At 43.3% G+C, this 25620-nt stretch overlaps 1 protein-coding gene across 5 annotated transcripts in view; it reads left to right on the top strand.

Moving 5' to 3' along the window:
• Positions 1-2982: 2982 nt before the first annotated feature.
• The window catches only part of NEK6 (NIMA related kinase 6), a 76294-nt gene continuing 53656 nt past the window's right edge, over positions 2983-25620 (top strand). For 2 of the 5 annotated variants that reach the window (XM_067308878.1, XM_067308873.1), the window contains exon 1: positions 3766-3856. The gene's annotated coding sequence lies outside the window, so the exon portion shown is untranslated. Of the gene's footprint in view, positions 3218-3352; positions 3431-3644; positions 3692-3765; positions 3857-25620 lie in introns of those variants that run through there. The other 3 variants (XM_067308875.1, XM_067308874.1, XM_067308877.1) reach the window with 3 other exon arrangements.

Below are 25620 nucleotides of genomic sequence, written 5' to 3'. Positions count from 1 at the left end.
TGTGACAGTTGCATTTAGCACTCAGAATAAAGTAAATCAATCAGATTGACTGTATGTTGATTTAAAACCCTTAAAGAATTGGGTCGAGATCATTCTAGTGTCTCAGAAATAGTCTCCTTGGCTGGAATCTTCATACCCTCAAGAAATAAAGAAATTTTCCAATTTAATTTTCTCAATCCCCACTGATATTATGCATTTACTTGTTGTGCTTGGTTCTGTTTGAACAATTAAAATAAAGTAGCCTCGCTAGCCATGGGTTAGTACAGTACTGAAACATTTGCGTTGTAAATAATGAGGAGGAGGTGGTTATTTGATAACCACGGTGAGTATTCGCCATAAAAGCTTTAGAGGCATGAATGCTTGCCTGTACTGGAGTAGAAGACTATTTCCTTGTATTTAGTTTAAAAATGATGTTATACAAAATATTCTCATTTATATAATTCTCCATTCCTTGCAGGCTGAACTTCAGCCTTGCACTTTCTACCGAGTTCCTTCTGACAGTCGTATTGCTGTGATGGTAAACACTGGGGATTAGAATATATATCAACACATTCTTGAACTGTATAAAATAATTAATCTGATTAAATGCAAATGGTTAGCTGAGATCTGTGAATGTTACACCCCTCATTTAACTGGATGTGCATAAAAATATACTTCTTTCCTGCAGCTCAGGAGACTTGATCTGGAGACATAAAGCCTAATCTTGCAGCGCTGGGACACAGAACTTGCCCTGAGTTCAAAGGGAGTTTTAGTGGTGCAGGGAGCGCAGGATTAGTACGTTGTGTTAAATACCACCGTGAAGAGCCAGGCTGCAGGATCAATTAACAGCTGTTCTTAAAGTGACTGAAAAAAGGGAAAAAATAATGTAAATTTGTTCTGAAAGTTTCTTATTTTGAGGATTGTTTAAAAAAGAATTTCACATAGAATAATAGCATATTCTATGAAAGCTGGTCTATTTCTGTCAAGGCTTAATTGAGGAAATTTAATTTTCTTCCCTAACTGAATTGCTGTTGATAATCTAAAGTAATTCTGTCTGGTCTGTCTAATTTAGCAACGAAAAAACTGCATCTTGGAGCAGTGCACAAGAATGTAGCAGATTTTTTAAAAACAGCTTTTCTGAATAGAAAGTAACTTATGGCAGCATGACAAAAGATTTTTTTATTTTGATGTAAAACACTTAAGTTCTTGTACCTCAACGCACTGCCACTCCCTTTTTAAGAGAAAGAAATGCATTTTTGCAAACGGTACATCAACAGACCTTGGGAAAATTGAGTTTGGAGAAAAAAACGGGATTCATTTTGTTTCTCTAAGCACTTTCCCATGTTTCAGATTTTGTACTGATAGATTGATGATATGATTTGCTTTAAAACCAGGTGGCCTCTTTCTTTCCATCTGTTGTGTCTATTGCTCTGTCTCTAGTGAGAAGCATTGCATAGCTGTGCAGGCATCTGCACCCTTGGGAGAAAACTCTTTACGCTATCAGAAACGCGCAGTGAGAGAAAATAGAGCTCTGCAGTATCGCCGATGTGAGATGTTATCAGGAACCGGAGCCTCTGGAAGGATCGTGTTTACACGCACCCAGGGCGAGTGCACTGAGTTTATATTAGCAATGTGTAAACAGCTTTACGAGAGAAACAAAATCTAGCGGTGACGTTTTTGGAAGAAATGGGTTCAGGTCTCATGAAATCACCTGCACACCCTGCGAACGTTCACTGTATCTTCTGTGTCTCTCTGGATTGCAGAGGTGGCACTGCTTTAGAAAGACTGTTTTCCCCATAGTAGAAGTTTTGATGAAAAAACACCATTTGAGCTAAGACCCGCCATGATTTTTCTGGTCCTGCAAAACAGACACTTACTTTGGAGCTAAAATACGTGAGCTGAGTCTGCTGGAAAAATTGACTTAGTAGAACCCAACTGTCTAAGGTAACAGGTTGCCCACAGCTCCGGTTTGCACGATGCAGTGAGTCGGCAAGCGGGGGGAGAGGCGGCGGCCTGACGCTGCGCCGCACGTGGGCTGCAAGCGTTCATCCAAGAGAGCGCGCGCCTTGTGAGCGCAGCCTTCCCCCGCCGCGTCCAGCGAGCGGAGTAGCAACCCCCAGCGCTTCGGGGCAAGGCGTCCGCTGCTCCTGCGTGTCCTCTCCAGGCAGCCGTGCGCGCGGCGGCGGGACCCCCGAGGACTCCATAAACCTGCCGGGGTAGGGCACAGCGCGAATGGGATCAAAGTACCAGCCGCTGGCCACAGAACGGAGGGATTTTGTTCTGGTCGCCCCTTTTTGGTTCTGACGGAGGAGACTGACCCGAACTCCCTCTTGCCCACCTGCGTTCGCCGTGCTGCAGTCAGCTCCGCGCTAACTGCTTGCAGCAATTAAACAGGGTTGGTTAGAGGATTTTGGTTTTTAACTGCATTCTTTCTTAACTGGCAACAGCCCTAGCAGAAATGAAGTTACACTAGCAAAAAGTGCTTGTGCTTGCGGAGCTTATTTCATTTGCTCCACTGGTTTAAGTTATAAGCTGGCACTAGCGCTTTTTTGCTACGAGAGGATCTCGGCGCTAGGCTGGTTGACAGCCCCGCCAGCAAACGTTTTCTGCTGTAGCTAGGCCTTGGATTACCAAGATTGACAAAAAATGAGCAATCACAAACTGTCTGCCTTTCACCCAGTTTAGACAATTAAATGAGAGCTGTTAGTTTCACTTTTATTTATTGTTACGTTCAGTTTCAGGTTTTTCTTCACTTGTAAAAAATACTGTTGAATTTAGACTTAAGTATACTACGGGCACTAATGCTTGTCTTCATCTACAAAACACAGCGATTCACGAATTAAAAAAGGAAGAAAAAATGTCCATCTGACTAAACAAAAGTTATACTGAATTCCCGAGATCATACATTTTAGCCCTAGACCCATTTAGACTCCGATTCCTGCAAAAAAAAAGTCATGTGCTTTGCTTCAGACATGTGACTGCTGCCGTTACACCCATGGCGACTGCCCGCGCTGTGGGCGACGTTTAGCACATGTCTTTGCAGGGCCGGAGCCCCTAACTGCGTGTCCCCATAACCGACGCTCTGTAAAAGCAGCAGCAGCAGCAGCGAGGGAGGAATGAAAACAGCGGGAGAAGCCTCGGCCGCCCGCGTTTGCCGCTGCCGCAGCTGCTCTGTGCCAGTGCCGCCGCTCGGCTCGCGCTAGGCGCGGCGGCGGCCGGGGCGGCTCCCGCACCCCAGGTGAGGAGCGAGGGCTCCCAGGGCGGAGCGGCGGCGGCGGCGGCCGGGGGCGCGGGGCGCTTCCTGCGCGCGGCGAGGCCCCGCAGCGCCGCTTTCCGGGGCAGGACGGGCCGCGGCGGCGGGCGGGGGGGGAGGCGGCGCTGCGCTTCTGCCGTGACTCATCTCGGGACATGGAAAAACCCGCAAGTTAGAGCGGAAGCCCCGGCGGCGCAGGTAACGCGCTGCCCGCCGCCGCGCTCGCTTCGCGCCGCCTTGGGGCGCTGCGGGGGCGCCGCGGCCGGGCGCGGGTGCGGGGCCTGCGGCGCGGCTCCTCGCGGCGGGGGAGGCGCGGGCGGCAGCGGCGGCAGCAGCGGCGGCGGCAGCGCCCGGCGCCGCCCCGGGGCCGCCCCGCGGCGCGCTCCCGAGCCGCCCGGCCTGCGTGGCAGCCGCGAGCGCGCGTGCCCGCGCGCGCCCCCGCCCCCAGCGCCGGGCCGGGTGAGTGGGGGGGGCCGGGCCGGGCCGGGCGCGCGCGGGCGGGCGGCGAAGTTGCGTGCGGGCCGCGGCGCCGCTCGCTCGCTCGCTCGCTCGCTCGGTGCGGGGCGGTGGGGCCGCCGCCGGCTCGGGCGCCCGCGCCGCCCGCCGCGAGGGGCCGCTCCGCAGGTAAGGGCCGCCCGCGCCGCGTCCCGGGGCCCGGCCGCGATGTGCCCGGGGCCGCTGCCCGCCGCGCGCGGGGAGGCGGCAGCCGCGGCCGGGCCGCTCGGGAGCCCCGCGCGGCCGGAGCCGGAGCCGGGGCCGTGGTCGGGGCCGGGGGCTGCCCGGGCGGGAGGCGGGAGCGGGAGGCGCCGCGGGCCCCGTCGCGAGCGGCGCCGCCTCGGCGGGTCCGGGGGCCCCGCGGCGCCTCGTGGCCGCTGCTGCCCCGCGGGGCCGGAGCTCTCGCCCGGCGGCTGACACGTGCCTGGGCGACGGGGGGAATAACCTGAAATGTCGTCGGAGTTGGGACAGATCGGGCTCTTCCTCGGCTCCTTTCCACAGAGCCGTTCTTGCGTAGCATTGCTTTAAGATTTAAGCAAAGTTAAAATACGATAAAATAGGAGCATTTATGTAGTTTTGCGTGGTTTGGTGTCATATGGCACTTTTTTCTTTTTTCTTCTTTTTTTTTTCTTTAACGCTAGAAGCAGTAGTGCAGCCAAACACGCGTGCTTTAGCTTAGCGGTTCCCCTACGAGCTCCTTCTGCGCGCCGCTCTAAGTGGCACTGCCACACGAAATAGGCCCGTTATGTCCTTTTTATGCGTTTTTCTCATCTTCTATGAGATGCTTTGTGCTCTTGTGTTCTCGCGGCTCGTGCAGAGAACTTTACAGTTCTTTGGGAGTCCCTAGACTGCAGTTTGAGAACTTTTCTTTAGGTGTTTCTTATTTTTCGTCTCTTTTGTCTGCCAGCTCCTGATGTCCTCCTGAGCGCTTTACGGGAGAGGAGCACACGTATTCTCAGAGTGCTTTATCCTCTGTTACCTTTTAAAAAATAGGAAGTCTGAAATAAAACCAGCGCTTTAGGGATTACAGCATTGCTTTCTAGAGAGTATATGTTGTTTGAGTTGAATTCCAAAATACCATTTTCTTCAGCAAGGTATTCGCTCCGGAGTGCGATAGATACTTGCTGGGAATAATGGTGGACTTGTGAGCTACATCTGTTTGTCTGTTCACACACACACAACATTTCTGCCCATGATAATGGCTTATGGCCTTGTTGCGGTACAAGTAACTTGATGGGAAATATTATAACAATTAGAAGTCCGGTGATGCAAGTTCCTGACACATTATGAATGTCTTGCTGTCACTTCTGGGTCTCCTTTAAAAATTCGTTTTTGTGAATCATTATAAGCAACTGTTTAACTTGCAGCATTTATACTGTTTTCATATTTTGATACATCTCTTGACATTGAGTCAAAACTCTTTCCACTGTTATTTTTTGCTTGTCGGCATTCTCTGTGACAGTCATATTCTTTTGAGCAACAGCAAAAAAAAAAGAAAAGAGGAACTTTTCTTAGATGTGAGTGTTGCTGCCCCGTTTCCGATGACTTTATGACTTGGACACTTAAAAAAAGGGGGTTGGGAGGACAGGAACTTTTGTTACAGTGGAAAAGGAGCATCTTCTGTGGGAAGTGAGATTTCTTGACTGAATGTGACTGTTACCAACCCAAGAGCAACTCATCAGAACAGAACCAACGTTTTCCTTGCATACAAAACACTTGTTTGTTTTGTTTCCCTCCGACCTCTGGAATTCTGTTTCTTGACAAATGTGTGCTTTATGAGAGAGGAAGGGCACATAATTTGAACATGAGTTTTAATATATTTCTTCAAATTATTTAGTATTCGTTTTTTGAGGAAAAACAAGTGAAGCTGAATAAGTCAGACTAAACCCATGCTGGGAACCTGACAGATTTTGTAGTACCTGCCTTTTATGATGCTACCCAAAAGTTTTTATGCCAATACGTAATATGTATACCTATATTGAAATTATTGATCCTATATTGACTCTTTTCATTGCTTCTAGTAATGGAGGCTACGCTACAGAATATAGTGGGAAACCCTGAGATTTATCTCACAGCATGCTTTTCGGCTTCATTCAGGCCTAGCTGTTTTTCCGAAGATCCCTTTAAGTGCCTTTAAAAAGCTTTTTGCGTGCTGAAAGATCTGTTAATAATTATTTACTCAGAGTAAAGTGACTGTTTTCTTGGTAATGGGGATAGGAGCTGACATACCTGATTTTATGTATTTCTGCTTTGCTAGCTGTAAAATGGGGATAGTTATTAACAAGTTCACCTCGTACACACCTGCAGAATGCTCTGCGTAGGAGATGAATTAGTGGAAGTACTTTGCATTTCTTTCTACTTTCTGTACTGCCAAATATATGTAAGCTCAAAGCTATGGAAAATACATGCTTAACAAACAACATGGCAGTACAGACTAGACGGTATGAACTGGAGCAGCCAGCAAGTGGGGCAGGCAGTAGAAATCGAATGTGTTCGTTCTAAATTTAAAGCAAGAAAATTGTCCATCTGTAGCTGGAAGAGGGGGAAGTACTAGATGAAGATGCCAAAAAATGAATGATGGAACTGGGCATCATTATAACACCTGGGGCTTGATTTTGCTTTTTTCTGAAATGAAAGTGCAGTTGGGATACTCAGTGTTACAGAAAACAGGTTTAACAGCTGGACTTGTGTTTTTAACTTCTGTTCTTCTAATTCACTTTCCTTAGATGCTCTTCTTATGGAAGAGAACATTCATGGCAAAAAAACCCATAAAAATTGCCTTTACATTTGGCTAATGAGAAAAATAAATAAATGGAACCTCATTTTAGAAGTTGTTTAGTATTCTTTAGTATTCTTTTAGTATTCTAATAGTTGGTATTATTAAAATTCAACAGTCATCTAGATGGAAAGCAGCCATGACGCTATTATAGTTCTGAGCACAGAATTAAGGGAGCCATGAATATCCATTCTTGCTCTGACACAAACTCCTGCATTTGTCTTGGAAAATGACCTAACCAGTCTGTTTACCCTTTTATGTAAACCACGGTGACTAATTCAGCGTGCACCTACCCAGGTGCTCCGCTGGGCTGTTGGTAGGAATTGTGCGGCGTGTGTCTCTGTATCCAGTCAAATGCAAGAAGTCTGTGACGAGCGGCGACCACTGTTGTGCGACGCCATCCGTCCTGCTACAGCGTGCTGAAGAAGAGGTGTGAGAGATGGATACTGACTGTGGGAAACTGGTTTAAATGCTGTTGTCAGTATGCAAAGACATTTGATTTGAAAAATACTTGTTACTAATGGCTTTCAACTTGTGTCTGGGCATTATGTTTCTGCTTGTGAAAACACTTTCAGCTCCTTTTGGTGGTGAGTGGCTTCATTATAATGTTTAGGATCTTAAAGGACAGAGTTCATGAAAAATGTTCCAATGCATAATATGAATCGGATGCAGTTACAGGTGTCTGTGAAACAAGCTTATTTATATATGTATATCTTGCTACTCTCTCTATTATATATACATATATATAAAAATATAAATAAAGAAATAGATTGATGTATCTGTATGTTTTTGAGGAGCAAGTCTGAGGGATTCTGTCCATTGCTATCTAAACATGATAGGATATGTGAGGTTTGTCCAAATGCGGTGACATTATGTATCCGTTGCCAGACTAAGAGAGTTCTCTAGATTCACTCAGCCATTTGTTTGATGTCCTAATGTTTGGAGAAAAGTACTCTGGGAATGATCTAGGAATCTGACATTACTGTATTTAAATTGCCTTTTCTTTCTGCTTCTCTATGCACCAAAAACATTCTTGCAATATTGAAAGCAAACACTAAATATTCATACTACTGAAAAATAATTCATGTTTGCATTGATACTATTCATCACCAAGGCCCTGAAAATAAGACTTTTGACATGGAAATGGCGAGCCACTCTGCTATTGGTTAAAAGACAGGTGTGGGGGTAGAGGAAAATAAAAATGCTTTAAGTATATCTGTGCATCACTAAGTTGAACAGTTGAAAAAGAAGTGGCCTTTCCCAGTATAAAAATCATATGAAAGTTAAAGGTTATCTAAAATGAACAAAATTAAAACTTTGGCCTTTTAAAGACTGAGGCCTTCAAAATAGTTTCTTCTGTTATTAAGTCCGATTAGCTCTAATATGTTTATAATACTCAGCATTTCTTTTGCAAAGTTTATAGTACAAGCGCACGCAAGTACTTAGCAAGTTGCTTGTGCTTTTCATCAGTAGATCTCTAAGTGCCTTAAAAGATAAGAATAGTTTGTCTGAAAACTGAGGATAACAGATTTAGGAAGGTTTGATATGTCTCAGCATCACGCAGAGTGACTAGATGGCTGAGCTGAGCTGACAGCTTGATGCTCCCAAAAGGGATGGTTTCTCTGTTTGCCCTGTGCTGGTGCTGGCCCTCATCTGACTCTTGGGGAGCTGGTTCAGCAGAGTAAACTGATGTAAAACTAAGGAAGAAAAAAAAATGGTTTGGTTAAGCAAGGGAGTGGGACCAGTTTACCTTCTGTGCTGCTGAAAGGGCAGTTGCTGTTTCCCTTAGCTGTGCCTTCCCCTTTCCCCAGCAAGGAATTGGCCTGCAAAAGGATCAAAGGATGGATGCAAGGGAGGGACGAGGGGGTGCGCGGGGGGGTTAGGCCAGGTCCTGTCAATGGCCACGGCTGTTGGATCAGCTCAGCGCAGCTCTCGGGAGGCTCAGCCCGAACGCGCTCATGCCAGCATGCTGGGAAGTGGCGCTTGCTCCGTTTTCCCAATTCAGTGATCTGGCCTGTGTACGTTGCTTGGTGCAGATGTTGGGATACATTTCCAGAATTCCTGTGACAGTTACTATACTGTCTCTAGATACAAGAGCAAATTAAAAATGGTGAAATGGAAGTCCACTAAGTTGTATAGGTATATGATGCAACGTTTGCCTTTTAAAAATCCTTGCCTTTAAAGACATCCAGACTGCAGAAAGCAGTACAAACTGCTGGTGCCCCTCTTTTAATACTAGGGGCACTTAACCTATCTTCTAGTATGTTGGATCCTGATCCTTGAGCAGTAAGACATAGAGATGATGCATGAAGAAATAGCAATATATTGGCTATCAGCATGGGTTTACTAACAAATAGGCTTCCCAAAGGAGGTGGTGGGATCCCCACTGGTGTTGAGTTTGGGCCGGACGGAGCAGCAGAGGATGCTCTTCAGGGAGCGCTAGGCTGGTGGCAGAGGAGCACGTTGGGTGGGATGTAATAGGTCTCTTCCATTTCTGAATTCCAAGGTTCATTTTCAATTTGCATCTAAAGTTAAAAGGAGGAAAAAATGTTATCTAGGAGATAAGGAGAAAAATGTGCTGAAACAGAGAGGTAATGTTGGCCTCTATTTATTTATTTATTTTTAAGAACTTGCATGCAAAATCTAGTTTAACAGCTTAGCTTTTTTTCAGCATATTGAGATTGCTGCAGTATGTCTAAATTACGTAGGAAATTAAGTCCTCCAAAATACCTGTTTGAAACTTTCTTAAAGGGTTTTTGTTTTGTTTTAAAGCCGGATTGGAAGCTGCTGTCTTTCATCAGCTGGAACGTGGGACGCGGGAACGGAGGGAGGTTCTGTGCGAGCTGTGACTAAGTGGGCAGGTCTAGAATTTGTAAGCTCAGTTTTATTTAAAAGGAGAAAACCCCAGGGAGTTATTTTTAATAGTGGTTCAAGTGCAGCAGTCTGTAAAGCTATCAAATCTCTATATGGATAGGTAGGTCTTTTTCTATCTTGGATTATTTTTATATGCATATTGGATTGGATCAAGATTACTTCAAATTCTAACCTGTGCTAAGTATTTAAACATCTGGACTTACTGTAAGTGTCATAGCTCTGCATATGCAAGAAGTCTCTTGAGTTGTATTCTTTTTAATACATTTTAGAATGTTTCAGAAACAAACTATTTCTATTTTTTAATAAAAAAAAAAATTGAAGTTCTGTATTTAGCTTCCAGTGTCTAATCATATGATTTATCGCATGGCATGATGCAATAAATGAGACATTTAATTTTTTAAATTGTACTGACATGAAAATTATGTGCAAAGTGTTTACTTTAGCTCGGTGCTACTTCAGGTGTCTGCGATCGTAGATTCCAGGCAGCAAACAGCTGTCTGTCGCAGATGGGAGAGGAAAAAACTTCCCCTTAGCTTCTTACTTCTAAAAAGGTTTCCATGCAAAACCAGTAGTAACGTAAAACAACCTTTTAGTCAAATTTGAGTTTCCTGTTACACATTTAAGTGAACTGACAGACTATTTGAAACCAAATGGTGTAAGTGAATGAGACTCTAGGAATTTTATACTCCAAAGCATTGTTGAAACCCCACAAATTTTTATTTACAAGTCCGAATGCATTATTTGTTAAATCTCTGCTTTTTAAAAGAAGTAATTTTAGAATTACAGGATGTAAATTCTAATTAAAAAAAAAATCTTGCCCATATCAGGTTAGGACAGCGTAATCCTCACCCAGAGTGTAACTCCTGCTTCATTAGTGATATTGATGTAGTTGCATATCTGGATTTGTTTTTTCCTCCAGTGATTTGCAGATACTTTATGAATTACTTTGGACTCAACTGCATGTCACCAAAATAAGGTGGTATCGTCTGTCCTGCTTTTGAATTACACAACGAGATCAGATAACATGGAAGCTATCAAGGAAGCATGTAGCAAATCCACGTTTTTAAAACAGTCAAAACGCAATGAAGTTACAAAAAGAGCAGATATGAAAGGCCTAAAATGTTTTTTGTTAAAATTGAATATTTTCTGCTAAGGTCTCAAGATGATAGAAATGGAAAAATTAAATTGTTGTTTTGAAAAGGGATTTAATGCACAGAACTCCATGAACTGACTTTTCGGTCAGAACCTGTACTAACTGGATATGCTGTTTCAGTTGTAAAACACAGGCAATAGTTATGATGTGCCTGAATGTGAGACATAACTTTCACAAATGCAGAAGATGGCAGGTTTATATATATATATTTTTTTATTTTTATTTTTTTTAAATAAAGAAGTTTCTGCAGCTAGTATAAAGTTTTTTCCCTTACGATTGTTTCCTCGCTATCAGATTTTTCCGGACTGTTAACTGATATATTACAATCGCTAGGCACTTCTTAAAATTTCTGTGTGTTTTTGCTTTGAGCAACTTAGATCTTCAGCCCTGGACTGCAGCCATTCATCTGAATGTGTTTATCACAGGGTGGATCAAATACCCCTCGTCCTTGGACGGGACCCTGCCGCCAAACGCGATGGGTTAATGCCCTGGCTTTCCAGGCAGGCAGTTGGGATTTCTCTGCCGTTTTATCAGATGATTGGACTGGTTTTGGTCCTGGTTTCGGATGGTTCCTTTCTCTCGCCCTGCGCTGTGTTGGGCGCGAGGCGGCTCCCGCGCTCGGCTGGCGGGCGGCCTGCGCCAGCGCTCCCTGGCACGGCCGCTGGCGTAAGCTTAAACCGCTTGTGAATAACCCGGCCGAGGAGCCGAGCGCAGGGTCGCAGACCTGAGCGCGGTAATGTCAGCGAAAAGGGCAGCGATTAACCTTTGAGCAGGGGCAGAAGCGGAGAGTGCTGAGGTTCTGCCCTGCCGCAGCTATTCCCAGGACGAAGGGCCGTCGGCAGCCTCGCGATGCTGGGAGACACCCCGGGACCTGCCGGAGCGCGTCCCGGGATCCCTGTCGGCTCGGCATCCCCCTCGCCGGCTGCAAGCAGGGGTCGGCGTTGGGCCCGGAGCGGAGCTGCAAGGAGCAGGTGTGCAGGCAGGTGCCCCGGGTTTAGGGGAAGCCGCCTGCTTTGCTGCGCTTTGCCGCATGGAAGCGGGTTGCATTCCCCTCGCCTAGCGCGACGCTGCCTGGGGGCCGAAAACCCAGCAGGGGCGAGCTGTGCCCCCTGCCCAGCGCCGGGGCCGCCTGAGCAGGTGGTGCCGCCCGCCCGCGGGGGGGATTTGCAAGTCTTTCATTTTGCGGAGCTCGGTGACGCTTACTGTTCTCCAGTTACTTTTGTCATTCGGTCTCGGGGCTTTTGGAAGCCCACTTGTTCTGGGGTGGGAAATAGCCGTCCTCCTGTTGAAAACTCCCGGTGTACATGAAATGGAACTTTAAATCCACGCTGACAGGAAAAATTGGTGCTGGATGGTTCGGATTGCTCTCTCCGAGGGCTGGTGGGCGTGCAAACGTGTGAAGTGACGTGCTCGGGGGTAGCAGCGCCAAGCGGCTTCAGCCACGGTGCTGCTTCTGAATCGGCAGCTAGCTCCCAGCTCAAGGGACACCAGATAACACAAGTTGCAGTTTTTCTTCTTTCTTTAGAGCCACCTGTCCTCTTTCCTAGTGGGCAGTAACTTTTTTCTTAACCTAGTGAATTTTAAACCATCGAATTGGAGACCAAAATCGCTGTAGATGGTGCAGCTTGTGACACGACTGGGGAATGTTGACCTACAGGATGGATTGCAACTTCACAGTGAATTTGATATGATTCCTTTGAGGAATTTAGATTGTAGCCTCTGTCCTTTTCTTACCCTCTTGGACACTTGTCTCTGCCATCCCGAGAAGAAGAACTTTTCCTCCTTGTTGCAACCTCTTGTGTTTCTTGCATAAGAAGCATTGTGGATGTCAAGACTGTCTTGGAGGGTTCCTGCTGGGTTCTGGTTCTTGGGCGCGCGCGTGTCAGTGTAGTGAGGAGATAAGGAGAAAAGCTGTAGTTATTTAACTTTCTTTTCCCCAAGCAATAGGGACTTAGGCTAAAATAGACATTAACAAACATATGGAATGCTAAAGTTCCCTTCCTCTTTCATTCCCGAGAGTTCTGCTTGCACTCTTGGACTGTCAGTATTTCATTAATTCTTCCACCAAGGAGCTATGCAAAACTTAAATATCAAAAATGGGAAAGAACAAAAAATGTTAAACTAGAAGGAAAAAAAAAGTGATTTTTTTTTTAATATATGAGTATATTCCAAAGAAGCAAATAAATCACAACATGCATGTGTCTGCATGTTACCCTTTAATCAGTTTGGAAATCTAAATGGTGACTTTCAGCTGTCACTATATTAAGAACCAGTGCCGCCTTTTGTGGCGGTCTGTATATACTAAAGTCAGTATTATGTAGTAAATATTCTTGCTGTGTTTTCATAATCATTCTACTCAGAGTAAGTGCTTCTTGGGTGGGTGTTACAAATCTGTTAATCTTTATGGTATTTATAGGATAATTTTTAACTCTCTTGAGCTCCTTACTGCCTTACAGGTCAGTTACTCAATTTATAACACTATGTCAGTTGTAAGAACTTTACTGTCCAAGGGTAAACAGTGCTGGGTACAGTTCTTTACCTGTGTTTGCTCTTAGCTTTTGATATATTAAGGTATGCCCTAACTTACTCTGAATTATTTATTGGAATTTCTTTTCGTCTACCTGGTTAGTTCTATAAAGTGACTATGATGACTTATTTTTAACTGTTGGGCTTCCTAACTAATGCAGAGAGAGGGGAAAACTTGCAGTAATTCTATCTCTGAAGAAAAGGCTGTTAATCAAGTTGCAACTACTTAAGTCAAAATTGCTGCAAATAATGTATAACCTTTTTGGTTGTCTATTGGTGTAACTGATTACTAAGCCTTAAAGCAAAAAGCAGTGTTTAAACAACAGAGAACGTTCTTCCTAGTGCAGGATAAATTTGCAATGCTTTTAGATCGTATTTCACTACAATCAAGCTTAGGATCCTATGTCAAACTTTTATTCTGCTTGTGAACACCCAGCTAACCAGGGGAGGGTTGGGATTCCGGGATCCTGTAGTGGAGAGGGATGGCTGGTTTGATTTTGTTACGGTTTTACCCTAATTGTCCATTTTAACTTAAAGCAAAAATCCGTTCCAACTCTGTGGGGTTTCAGTAGGTCTATAAAAAGAGAGAATTAGGTCGTCGCCCTGCACTGGAATTCTTTCTTCTTGAGATTGCCCTTCCCGCACCCCTTTTGCTACCATCAGTGTTACCACGGCAGTGTGATCCGATGGTTGTTGATCCCTTGTATAGCAAAGGGGTGTGCCCGTTTCTTGCTGGAGCCTTTTACCTCTTGAGAATAAACTGTTTGGGGTTATGGAGTGGACAAAGAGGCAAGTGTAGTCAAAAAAGCCTTGGTGACATGGAAAGCCCAGGTTCTGGGAACAGCCCTGATTGCGCTGGAGCTCACGCTGTCACTAGCGCTTGAAGAAGCAGTATGGTAGGAAGTTTTCTGGAAAGTATAGGACAGGAGAGGCCAGAGAGGCTATGTATTCTGGTGTTGAATTCTCTTTCTTTCATTATCTGTGAGTTCTGAAGTGTAATCTACTGGGTTTTCTTCTTTTATGCTTTTCTGTTGTATATTTGTAAGATGAAGCTTCTGCTGCAAAAGCAGGTTTCAGCATCTGTGATGACTCTTTGAGGATCTAATAAGTCCCCCAAGGAGCTAGTGTTCTATTTACACTTTTCTTTCTTCCGCAAGGTAAACCATGATTCATTCTCATGGACAAGCAACCCTTGTAACCCTTCTGGTATAACATACTCTGCTCCTGCCTCTTAATACCGTGCTTATTGCTTTCAAAGATTCAGCCAGTTTTTTTGGAGTATATTGTGTTTTGGGTGGTGTTGCCTTATAATTTTCTTCTTCCTTTGTAAAAAACCCTAAATATTCTGTTTGTGTATGGATTAGAAAAATGTCGAAGGGATAATGAAAGAAATGAGGACTTTATTTTCAGAGTAGATAGGTCAAATATTCACTGCTCCAGCATCATTCATTCCATCAGTAACAAGGCCAATGACAAAAAATATTTCTGCACTTCTTAGACCATCCTGTCTTTTCCCTTCCTAGTCATCTCATTCACAGCTAGATAAACCTTTTGGAGTATTTGGAGTTTTGCTGGGTTCTGCATTTTCTTAAAATGAACTTTGTGCTGACGACCGATGACAGATTGGCAGCCCGGGGGATGGAAGTCTTCTGTCCCGCGTAGCGTGGCCGTGGCAGAGAGTCTCGGAGGTTCCTTCCTGCCATTTGTCAGCTTTATTTTGGGGTTTCTGGGATTGGCAGGAGAACCCGTTAGCGTCTTTCCTGCGACTTGTGAGTGAGAAGCTGGTCAGCTAGAAGAGCTTAAGTGAAAGGGAAATCTGGGCTAGCAGGTGTGACGGTTTTTGTGTTTTGTGTGCCTGTGTTTAAACAACCTCTTTGCATGTGTTTACATGTAGTGCTCTAAAGGAGGTACAGTTTGAAAGGAATCACTAATCATTTAATCTTATCAGACTTGGCCAAAATAGCATGTTATCTTTGTTATTGTTCAGCTGAAATTGGGACAGCTGAACGCTAGCTTGCTCGTTTTGTCTGCAGCATAAATGGCACTAACGAGTTTGCAAAAAGCAGCCAGATGATGTGAAGAATATATTTTCTCTTAGCAGAGTGTCTATAATTTGTTATACAGGACCATATTTAAATTTGTATCTACTGTTAAATCATCGGTAGCGGCAGTAACTGAGACAGCTTTTGTTCCCGCAGCCAGGATATGGTGTTAATTCCATTCCCGACTTGGTTGTCCATAGTTTTGTTTCCTTCACGCTGTTGCAGCAGTGTGAAGATACCGGTGGCTGCAGGTGTGTTGCTATACGTTTTGGGGAGAGCACGTCACACGTGTTCTGCCATAGGCTGACTCTCAGGTTGCCTGTAGGCTTTTGACTTGGTTGCACTGTAAATTCTCCAGGGAGTGAATCATCATCATCATCATCATGCAGTGTGTAACACAGTGGACTCAGGGTCACTAGAAGCTATAACGAAGCAACCCTACTTGTCGCCTCCCATGTTTTAAAGGTTGGGTTTGACCTGTAAAACTGAATGTCGTAGTCCTGCCTCTGCTTTCTCTCTGCGGTGAGGTAGCATTGCTGGGACTTTGGGTTCTCTCTTAACTTTGGTTTGATCTGAAACAGTCTGAGCTATGTAAAAAGTCCCTCCCAAGATTCCCCACATTCTTTCTCTTCCTGAAGTATATCTTTACTCTTCTTAAACGAGTACTGTTCTGGCCACAAACGTGTTTTTTAACTTCATTGCTTTATGAAATTGTCTTGCAGGTCCTGTATTGCAGGGCTGAGAAATAGCTTGTTTGTGAGGCTGTACTCAATAGATGCTCAAAAAGTTGGCAGCTCAGCTTAGTATCAAGTGAGTTAGAAAATCCTATAACATTAGGAGCAGTAAGAACAAAGACAAGCTTGTCTTTGCAGCCATATGTATAGTCTAGTAGGGATTTAGAGCTTGAGTTTCATGCTGAAATTTTGAGTTATGTGAAACTACCCAAGAGAAGTTCATTTTTGGAAAACCATTTTTGTAATTTGTTGACTTCTGTTTGGATTTACTACAAAACAAAATTGTAGCTTAAAGGTAAAATAAGGTTTCTGACTTTGTGACATGCAGCTGTTAAGTACTAGCCATGAGCAGCAGCACTGAATTGTAGGCCATCATTCATCTTACATGCGTAGGCTTTAATGCTGTGCTTGTGAAATAGCTTTGCAGCCTCCGCTCTGTCTTTTCAGAAACCCCGTGAGCAGGTCTCCTCGCTGAGCGGGGCAGCCGTTCCGAAAGCCACAGTTTGTTAAAGGCCCTCTGCGTAATCTCGCCGACCTCCCGCAGGGAAACGTTGCTTTGTCCCCATTCCACGTTTGAATCCAAAATACTGGGGAGCATAAACCACAACTGGAGTGCGTTCACTGAAAGTAGGAAGTTTCCAAAAGACTTGTATTGGGTGTTTTATGGATGTAACAAATGCACAAGAGTAGCTGATACGTGAGGAAAGTTGGTTCAGTAAGAGCAGAGGATAATGTGGTGTCATATCAGAGCAGTGGTTCGCTAGAACGCAGACTTCTTGCAGGATAGGAGTTTGATTATAAACTGCATACAGTGAGGGCTAGCAACAAAATTATGGGATGGAATTGGCAAAAGGTTTGATGCTAGTTCTTCAAGACATAAGCAAATTTGAAATTCATTGAGTTTTTTGCTTGCTATTGCTTAGTAGTAAAGGTAAGGTTGATGTTAAAATACGTACATGAACATAAAAATTTTTAAAACTTACAACCTTATATCTAAAATGTTAGGCTAAGCAGTGTTTATTAGTATAGAAAATGTAATGAAGGTGTTGGATGTAATATATAAAGGAATATCTGAAAGTATTACTGAGTAGTGCAATCATGAGAGAGCTGCAAGTCCATGGTAGGGAGAAAGGAGGGGAATCAATGCAAAACTTGTAATGGAAATTTTGAATAAACAGGCAGAACTTTAACCAACTGGTAGATGTTGCAAATTCGTTAATAAACATTTTCTGCTTACTCTAGTATCTTATTTTTCTTATGTATATTCCTCCTTTCCACACATTTACTTTTTTAAAACAAGTTGTTATACAGCTGTTGGCTGTAGTGTGGGAACTCTGTCAACTCGCGGGAATTTGTACTATCAAAACAGCTTTATTGTTTTTATAGAAACCTTGCCCACACATTTCTTTTGCTTTCCAAACATCTATAAATCCCTGCAGGATCCTGCTGACATCACTGTGGTGATCCACATATTTATTTTGCGATACTGTCTAGTGGTTAGGGCATAGTAGGGAATCAGGACAGACATGTTTCATTCCCATGTTTGACTCCATCTGGGACTGTGCTCAGCTTGTTTTTCGTTCTGATGTTCGCTCACCACCTGCAACATCCGTGGAGTAATACCAGCCACTCGGCAAGGTGAGAAAGTACTGTTATCTGTAAATCTCTGCAAACCTTCAGCGCGCGCTGCTGTAAATGTACAGGTTTGTGCTAAGTAAGTGGGCTCGTTTGAGGGATGTTTCAGGACTTGCTGCACAGCTTGATTTGAACCAGACAGGATGTCTGATATTGCATAATTCTGTCCTGCAGCCTCAAGAGTTCCCTTTCGCCCTTCTGTGCAGCAGAATATTTCTGGCTTTATCGTTCAGTCTCCCTTGTCAGTTCCTGAACCCAGTTAGCTTCCAAATAGCTATTGGTCATTAACTAATCAATTAGCTGATGAAGAGTCAGTAATTATTACAATGTCTTCTTCCACGTACATAACTAAAAGTCAGTAATTTTGTATTTGTTCATATTCCTTCATACTAGTCAAGCTGATGGGTCCATAGTCCCTGATTTGTCATTGTACCTCCAGCATTGCGGCAAACTTTTTTTTCTATGAGGCTTTTATAAATATTTTTCACTAGAAATTCCTGCAACAAAATAACTCGGTCCATTAGGGATCTCTAATCTCAAAAACAAATAGAAAATTGAACCCTTACCTGGTTACTTAATACTGCAGTTTAAGTTATTTCCAAATAATTCGCTATATAACTATTTATATTTTTCTACTAGCTCTTTAAGCTGTTTTAGTCAGTTTTGTTTTAAGTTAGCATAATTTGTTCCTTTGTTGTCACTGCTCTTTAATTTTTATCATTCTCCTTTTGCATTGGCGTTTGCCAGGCTGCTTGCTGTTTCACTGGTTGGGGGGAGCTGTGCATGTATTTTGCTGGATTTGTAAATTTTTCGTGCTTTGGGGAAATAGATTACATTATCAGTAAGTTTATATATCCATACAAAATTACTGCTGTTGATGAGTAGTAGTGTTTTATTCACAGGTATTAACAAGCTTTCATCATAATTTGCATTGACGTTAATAAACCATATTTTAGTTTATTTTGAAATACTGTAAATATTTATGATTTCTTTTTGAAACTTTCTCATTTGTGCAAGTATCTGACAGTAAGCAATTGCCTGTGAATGCATATTTTGAGGTGTGTTCTAGAAAAACTGATCATTGAAGATGGCTGGAAAATTACATTTTACTTGATTGTTTGTGGATTACTGAATACCAGATCGCATTCTGTGCCTCAAACGGACTTTTCTGTTTCTTTCTTTTAATTGTGTTAGCACTTCCACCCCAAACACTTGCCATCAGGGCTTTCGCTCGCAGGTATCTTGTGGTAGATGGAGCCAATGATGCATTTTAAAAACACAGTGTAAAGGGATTTTCAAAGGTCTGCTAATTCTTGGTTCCATGCTCTCCGACACTGGTGCTTTGTTATCGTAAAGGCCATTTAATATCTGCAAAATAACTGAAAGACTGAGCTCAATTTTAGGGCAAGAAAAGACCAAGGCAGGGCAAGTTATCTCCACTCTGCCGATGTCTCAGGCCTCTGCGGTGAGACGCTTCTCAGGCCCCGGTCGATACGCTGCTGTAGGAAGCAACGTCCGAACGTCGCCTGGTGGTAGGTACATGGCAGAGATTCCCTGGACAAGAAACTGGAAGTGAAACTGCGGGATGTCCTCTTGGGAAGCAAAGTCCAGCTTTCCTAGCTCTCCTGCACGTGGATCTCTGCGCTAACAGACATCACATGGGATTAATCCAAGATCCATGCCGTGGCTTGGCAGCCAGAGGAGGTCGGGAAGGAAACGCAGGGGGGGCAGGACAGGAGGTTTTTGTTTGTATGAGTAAGCTTATGGGTTTAGTAATCTGCTGATACTACTCTGTCTGCACTTCAACATTGAAGCCTATTGGAATAATAGAAAATTGTTGCGTATGGGGCAGAATATAACAGCGAATGCGACTTGTCTGTTCTAGAGGACTCGTACGTTTAGTTCCAGTTTGCTTTGAAGGTTGGTTCCCAGTTGCTCCTCAGAACATTCTGTGCAGGCCTCTCTGCAGGAAAAAAAATTGGACCCAATTTAAATAGACAGTCTTGTGAATCCTGAAAGAATTTGGGCATTTAGCCCAGGAGAGGGAGAGTTCTCTGCAAGAACTTCATTAACCCTGTCTGTCATCAAAATAAGTAATAAAAGCAGCTATGCAGACTGTGTAAAGAGCAGATTTGCTGCTTGTTTCACCCTGTAGCCCGGATCTGCCAGGCCTGGGTAAATGCCTTGCGCTAGTTCCTTATCCTTTCGGGAACCCCAGGTGGGAAAGGAGCTGCTTTGTTACAGCGGTGCGCAACTGGGCATGGGAGGTCACGGGCAGCATTAGGTTTTAAAAGCTGGTGCTCTTAGATTCAGATGCTTGGGAAAACTGATTATCAATTTTTTTTAAAGTATAGATAAGACATTTTATAGCAATATAAGATAATACAGTTCTTAGCTTATTTTGAGGAGAAAAAAAATACAAACATGTTTGTAACTTAGCTATTTTAGTAAGTAGAAAAATGTTGTATCTTCTTACAGAGAGAAGCATTTCTGCTTCCGTTTGGCTATTGCTTGCGAGAGCCAGCTGCAGCGAAAGCTGTTCTTGCCATGTTAGCGTCTGGCCGTTGGGAAGGTCTGCACAGGGTTTTATGAGGTGGCTTTGAAGTTGCCTTTGGATTTGAATCACGATTCTTTAGATTGGCGAGGTTGCGTAATTCTGAGCATCATTTCCTCTTACTCTTGATTATGAAAAATGTAAATAGTTCAAGCTGTTGTTCTGACATTTGTGAAGTTGAGTGAGCATATATATCCTCCTCCTTCCCTTTTCCCTGCATTTGAGACAGAAACGTTGGCTGTTAATCCTTCCAAACGTTCATATCAATGGATCCAGAGAATAACCACATGAACAGAGTGGTTGCAGCAGGTTTCCTGGATTTTATGTCCATCTGACATGGACTTTCTCTTTTATTTTGGCGCACCTAAGCTTGCCTTAGACATTTGAGAAATTATGGCAATATTTCAGAAGTATTTCTGTGAGGTTGATATTTGTCAAGTATTTGGAAGAGTGTTAATTAAAAGATATTTATCACTGCAAACTGTCAGTGTTTCTAATCACGTCTGTATACTTTTGCACAAAAATGTGTTTGGATTTAATATCATACATTTATTAAGTGTTCTGAGAAGAGATAAGGTATTTAGGCTTAACAGTTAAAGCATTCAGATTTGGGATCTCTTGCTTAGAAGTTTTTGTGCTCGGGATGTTACTTCTGTTTTGTCTCCTGAACCCGAGGCTTGATGGTGCAAGATGATGCGTTTGCTCCCGCTCTTGTTGGAGACTGCTAGTTGCAAGAGGTGTCTCTCGAAATGAGCTGAGAAGGTTGTTGGGGTTTGTACTTGTATGCGATAGAAACTCGTTATTTTAGGGATTGGCCGAGATGAGGTGTTCTCGTCGTAGCTTGGGAACGATTAGTCTTTCTCACTACTTGATTTTGGCTCTTCTTTTTTACAGAAGCTCTTAAGTTGTTGGTCGAGAGCGGGAGCTGTTTTTATTTCGTGTACGTAGAGTGTCAGTTCGCTCGCAGGACAGGAGCTCGCTTCCTCGCGTGGCCATCGACTGTCCCTTGCTGCAGGCGGAGGAGGGGGATGCAGCCAGGGGCATCGTGAAGTCGGTGCTGCTGGTACAGACGGTGCACGTTTCGTAGCTCCATGTGCTGCTGCTTATTTCAGTTATGATTTAATGATGCGAAAATGTCTGCAGTTTGTGTGACAGTATATGTTATGAATATAATTCCAGCCTATATTTAATCTTCTCTTTCATCAGAAGTGAATGAATTCTGAGAAGGGCAACAGAAATGTTCTTGTATAATTTGGCTTCAGGCTTGAAAGCTTTATTGCATTACAAATTAAAAGGTAAGCGTGCTGTTGCATGCTTAGAAATCAATATGGTAAAATTCCAGGTAGATTTAATACGTGTTTTTCTTAACATGTGTTTATCTTTAACGCTAGTAGTGGCCTGAGAGGTCTGCCTCTGATGTTTCAAAGGATGTAAAAATGAATATAATGAATACCTTTATAAGGCTTAAAATTGCACCTAGAAAAACATAATTATGATGTGTTGGCATCTTACTTTGTCTGAAACATATACATAGGTGAAAACTAGTTGGGGAAAAATTGCAAGCTGCTGTTGCTGTACTGTATTTACAGTATAATCCATCTTCAGAGGAGATGCCACTTTAAATGTAGCTGAGAGCTGTCAATACTCAATTTTAGATGAGAATATGTATTTGATATTTATCTACATCTTAAATATTTATGTACGCGGTTGGGTATGTGTGGCGTTCCCGTAGGAAATTCAGTGCGGTGAAATAAGAGATAAGAATCGTCCAGTTAAGCTGGTGAAAAGGAACATTTATCTCATTGTCACGTTGATTACTTAGTCATAACGATAAATCACCAAGTACTCTTGGCCCCGGTCCTAGGACTGTTTAATAGGAGCCACGTGAAACCACCCGGTAATGAATGGCTTGAGCTACACAGCATTTAAAGCATTTTCAGGAGACTTTTAAAAGCAATTTACATCCTTTGATTTGGGACCAAGTTCTAGGAAGCCTATTTTACAGCATAAAAAGTATGAACTTACTCAGATTAAATCCTTCCTCCAAACCCTTGTCACACACTACAAACGGAGTAGATAGCTTACAAGAAAACAGTGTTTGACGAGGCTACAAGGAACAATAAAAAGGGAAAAAATAATTATTGCTTAAGAGCTGCTGGTGTGTTTGGAGCCGTACGGGACAACTTTAGACCTCTTCTGCTTAAGCACAGCCTAAATTAGCCAGTGCTGTTGCATGGAGGAGATGAAGTATGAAGAAAAACAGGATGGGAACAACGAGTGACTTTTGAACCCAAAGCAAGATAACCACTACCTTAGGGGATGGTGGTGAGAGCTGATGAAAGTAACTGGTGTACACAACGTTTTATCGAATTTATTGTATGAACTAAAGTAACATCTTGAGACCTAGTGATGCAGTGGAGGAGGGGAGAATACTGGGGCAGGCCTTGCTCTTCTGAAGTTGTTTGACTGAACATGAGAGGTTTTGCCCCAAAACTGGAACACACACTATTTGAAAAGATAATCTCGTTTGCTAAAAATGGGAACATGAACCTGAACTGGCTGCAGGGAGCAATTTCGGGAAGAGTCAGAAGTTTGACATAGATATTTAATTGTTGGCAGGATGCTTTTTTTTTTTTTTTTTATTGACATCTCAAGTGAGATTGTTCTGAATAGCTTTAAATTTGTTGACTTAACGTCATTTTGCTTCTAGGTATGGAACAGCGAATTACAATGGCTGTCACAGCATTTGTTTAATGAATATCAGTTGTTGACATAACACTATGAAAAAGCTTTAGGGGTTTTCAGCCATTTTACTGAAACATTCTCAGTTAATGGATTTTGGTGTCTTCAAGAAGCCTGCACTCTATTCCTAGCTGTTGAGGTCATTTCTGTAATCTGGTGTGTATTTAACTTCTATTAATATGAGTTACTTAAGGCTGGATGAGGATAAACTTCTGAAAGGCTTCAAAAAGACCAATTTGTTAACTGAAATTTAAGAAAAGATTGAGTTAAAAACGCAATGGAGTGTCCTCAGTACTTAAAAATATTGATAAAGCGAATTTTACTTTGAAGCACAACTATTGTGTCTAGTGGAGGGTTGAGTACGCTTCCTGGGCGCTTTCCTCCCGGAGCAGCGCCCGCCCCAGCAGTGCCTGCGCCGCTCCGCACCCGCTGCTGCTTTGGCTCCTTGGAGGTGTGAGCAGGCCCTTAACTGCCTTGGTGACCCTGCTTTTGGTACCTTTTAGCCTAAAAAGAGCTCGTTTCACCTGTTTGTGCAGCAAAATTTTTTTGGCTTTATCGTTCAGTCTTCTGTCAGTTCCTGAACTCAGTCAGTTCCCCACAGTTGAAAGCTTCCCTGATAGTAAAGCCTGGGAAAGTAGATTTCTGCCGGGTTTTTTATGTCTTTTAGAGATTACGTCATTGAGGACAAATAAAATTAAATTAGATAATATTTTAGCTCTTCGGTCATGGATGGTATTACTAAAACTAACAAAGTTGTGTAATAGGGAAATCTTAATATATTGTTTTGGAGAGTCTGTTCATACTTCCATGTATTCTGTGTTTTCCTGGGCTTTGCGGGTGTACATAATTCATGCTATGTTGCATTTTCAGATGTACATGGTTAGTTTCTTTGTAATGTTAAGCCTAAGATTTTGAAACTGTTGACTGATGATGTGTCTGCACTTCACGTCTGAAAATTTTTGCTCGAATTCCCACATTGCGATCTGGAGCTGTTAGTAAGAAAAAGCATGTAGTCCTTCCTCCGCAGGGCCTGTGGTCCTTCTCATCAGCCTTATCATCGTAGTCCAGCCAGCTGCACCATTTGCAGGCAAGTCTGACCTTACTCTTTTTGAGCCATTTTTAACTAAATTGTGGTATTTAACTCAGCTCCTGTGGCGTTCTCTCCTGTCTCATGCACTTCAGTGGCGTTCCTTATGTTTTTTTCCTTTAACATTCGTATTTATAGTTCTTCAGTGTTGGCAGGTGTGTATTTCACATTAACATGAGGGTTTTTTTGGATGTTAAACTGCTATTTGCTTATGGTAATTTCCAGTCATCATAAGGTGACTGTTGAGAGAGATGAGCAGAGAGGGAAAAAATTGTCAAGCATTTACAGTAAATACTCTCTGCTTTTGGAAACACTGTCAGGAGTTTAATTGTTAGGTTCAAGTAAGTTTGTCATGTGCTAGACAGAATCAGTCTGCTGTAATGAACCGGTTATGCACTTCCAGCAACAAAAAGGGAGAGTGAGAAAGCAAGGGATGCTCAGGATTTCCTGTCACCTTGTACTGCAGAAGGAATGGGGTAGGCTTTTTAACCCAGCCTGTAATTAGGTTTTGCATGGAAGCATATATTACTGTGCCTGCTTTGCCAAAGCTCTTCAGTATGATGGATGAGATTTAAAGGTTGATCTGACTAAATTGCAATGAGAATACTAACGACAAAGATATTTCTGCTGTGAAATATTCCTACCAGACATCATAGCTGTGACATAAATGCTGTAAGATAATGGACAATAAAAGTCACTCGAAAATAATACTCTCCTAGGATTGGACTGCCTTCCCCACAACACGTACCCTGAACTAGAGCAATAATGTAATCATAAGCCAAGATCATCATTTAAATATATAGGTAATCTCATATAGTATCCTGACAGATTTATTTTATGAGCAAGCAAGAGAGAGAATATTATTGGGCAGCTGAGAGGAAGAAAGTGTTACTGTTGTGGTTATTTTGTAAAATAGTTTGCATTGCTGTGTTCTTTGGGGAGCCTGCAGTAAATAACATGCTTATCACTCACAGGAGGCTGGAGAACCTTGACTGCTGCTTGCAAAGTGTCTGCTCCGGGTAGCAACAGCTGACCGAGGAACCTGCTTGTTTTACGTGCAGGGGCCGGTTTTATTCTCAGTTGATCTCAATTCTTTGTGCACATTACAGAGGTGGAAATTTGGGCAGTGGTTTAAGTAACATACTTGACCGTGTTTAAACAACCCATGGATTTCTGGAACTATATGAGATTCCTGTTCTTTTGTTTTCTTTTACATCAGCTACTCTTGCCCAAATAGAGCTGCTCGTCTCCCACTTCATGGGGATATGGGAGGGGGAGGATATGAGAGGGATATAGTAATTGAGAAGAAAAGCATATATAAGCGAATGCATCTTGTGCATGTTTTTAACACTGTTTGCACTATTATATCACGTTATATCTGAGGGCATTGGGGGAGGTCACAGGTGCAAAGAGCCATTTAACATTTCCAGAAAGGGCACGGCTGCTCCCATTTTGCAGCCAGGAAAGCTGAGACTCCCAGAGACCAAGTCATGCAGCTTCTAGAGTAGGAAGCGGTGCAGTGGCAGCAAAATCCTGTAGTTTATTCTGCAAGGTAGTTCTTGTGGCAGTTCTAGGGAAAGCTATGACTTCTGTGGTTTGTTCCGCCTCTCCCAAAGCATCCACCGCTAAGGCTCTACGGTGCTGCAGCCAGAGCCAGGGGAGGACGGGGTCTGCAGGAGGGCAGGGGACCGCCGGACCCGCTGCGCCCCTCGGGAGCGCAGCCTGTGCCTGAGCCTCTTCCCGCTGAGGCCAGCGAGCAACTGCTCAAGT

This window comes from Apteryx mantelli, chromosome 21 (assembly GCF_036417845.1).
Source record: "Apteryx mantelli isolate bAptMan1 chromosome 21, bAptMan1.hap1, whole genome shotgun sequence".
NCBI classification, from domain to species: domain Eukaryota; kingdom Metazoa; phylum Chordata; class Aves; order Apterygiformes; family Apterygidae; genus Apteryx; species Apteryx mantelli.
This window is presented reverse-complemented; position numbering and strand designations above follow the sequence as displayed.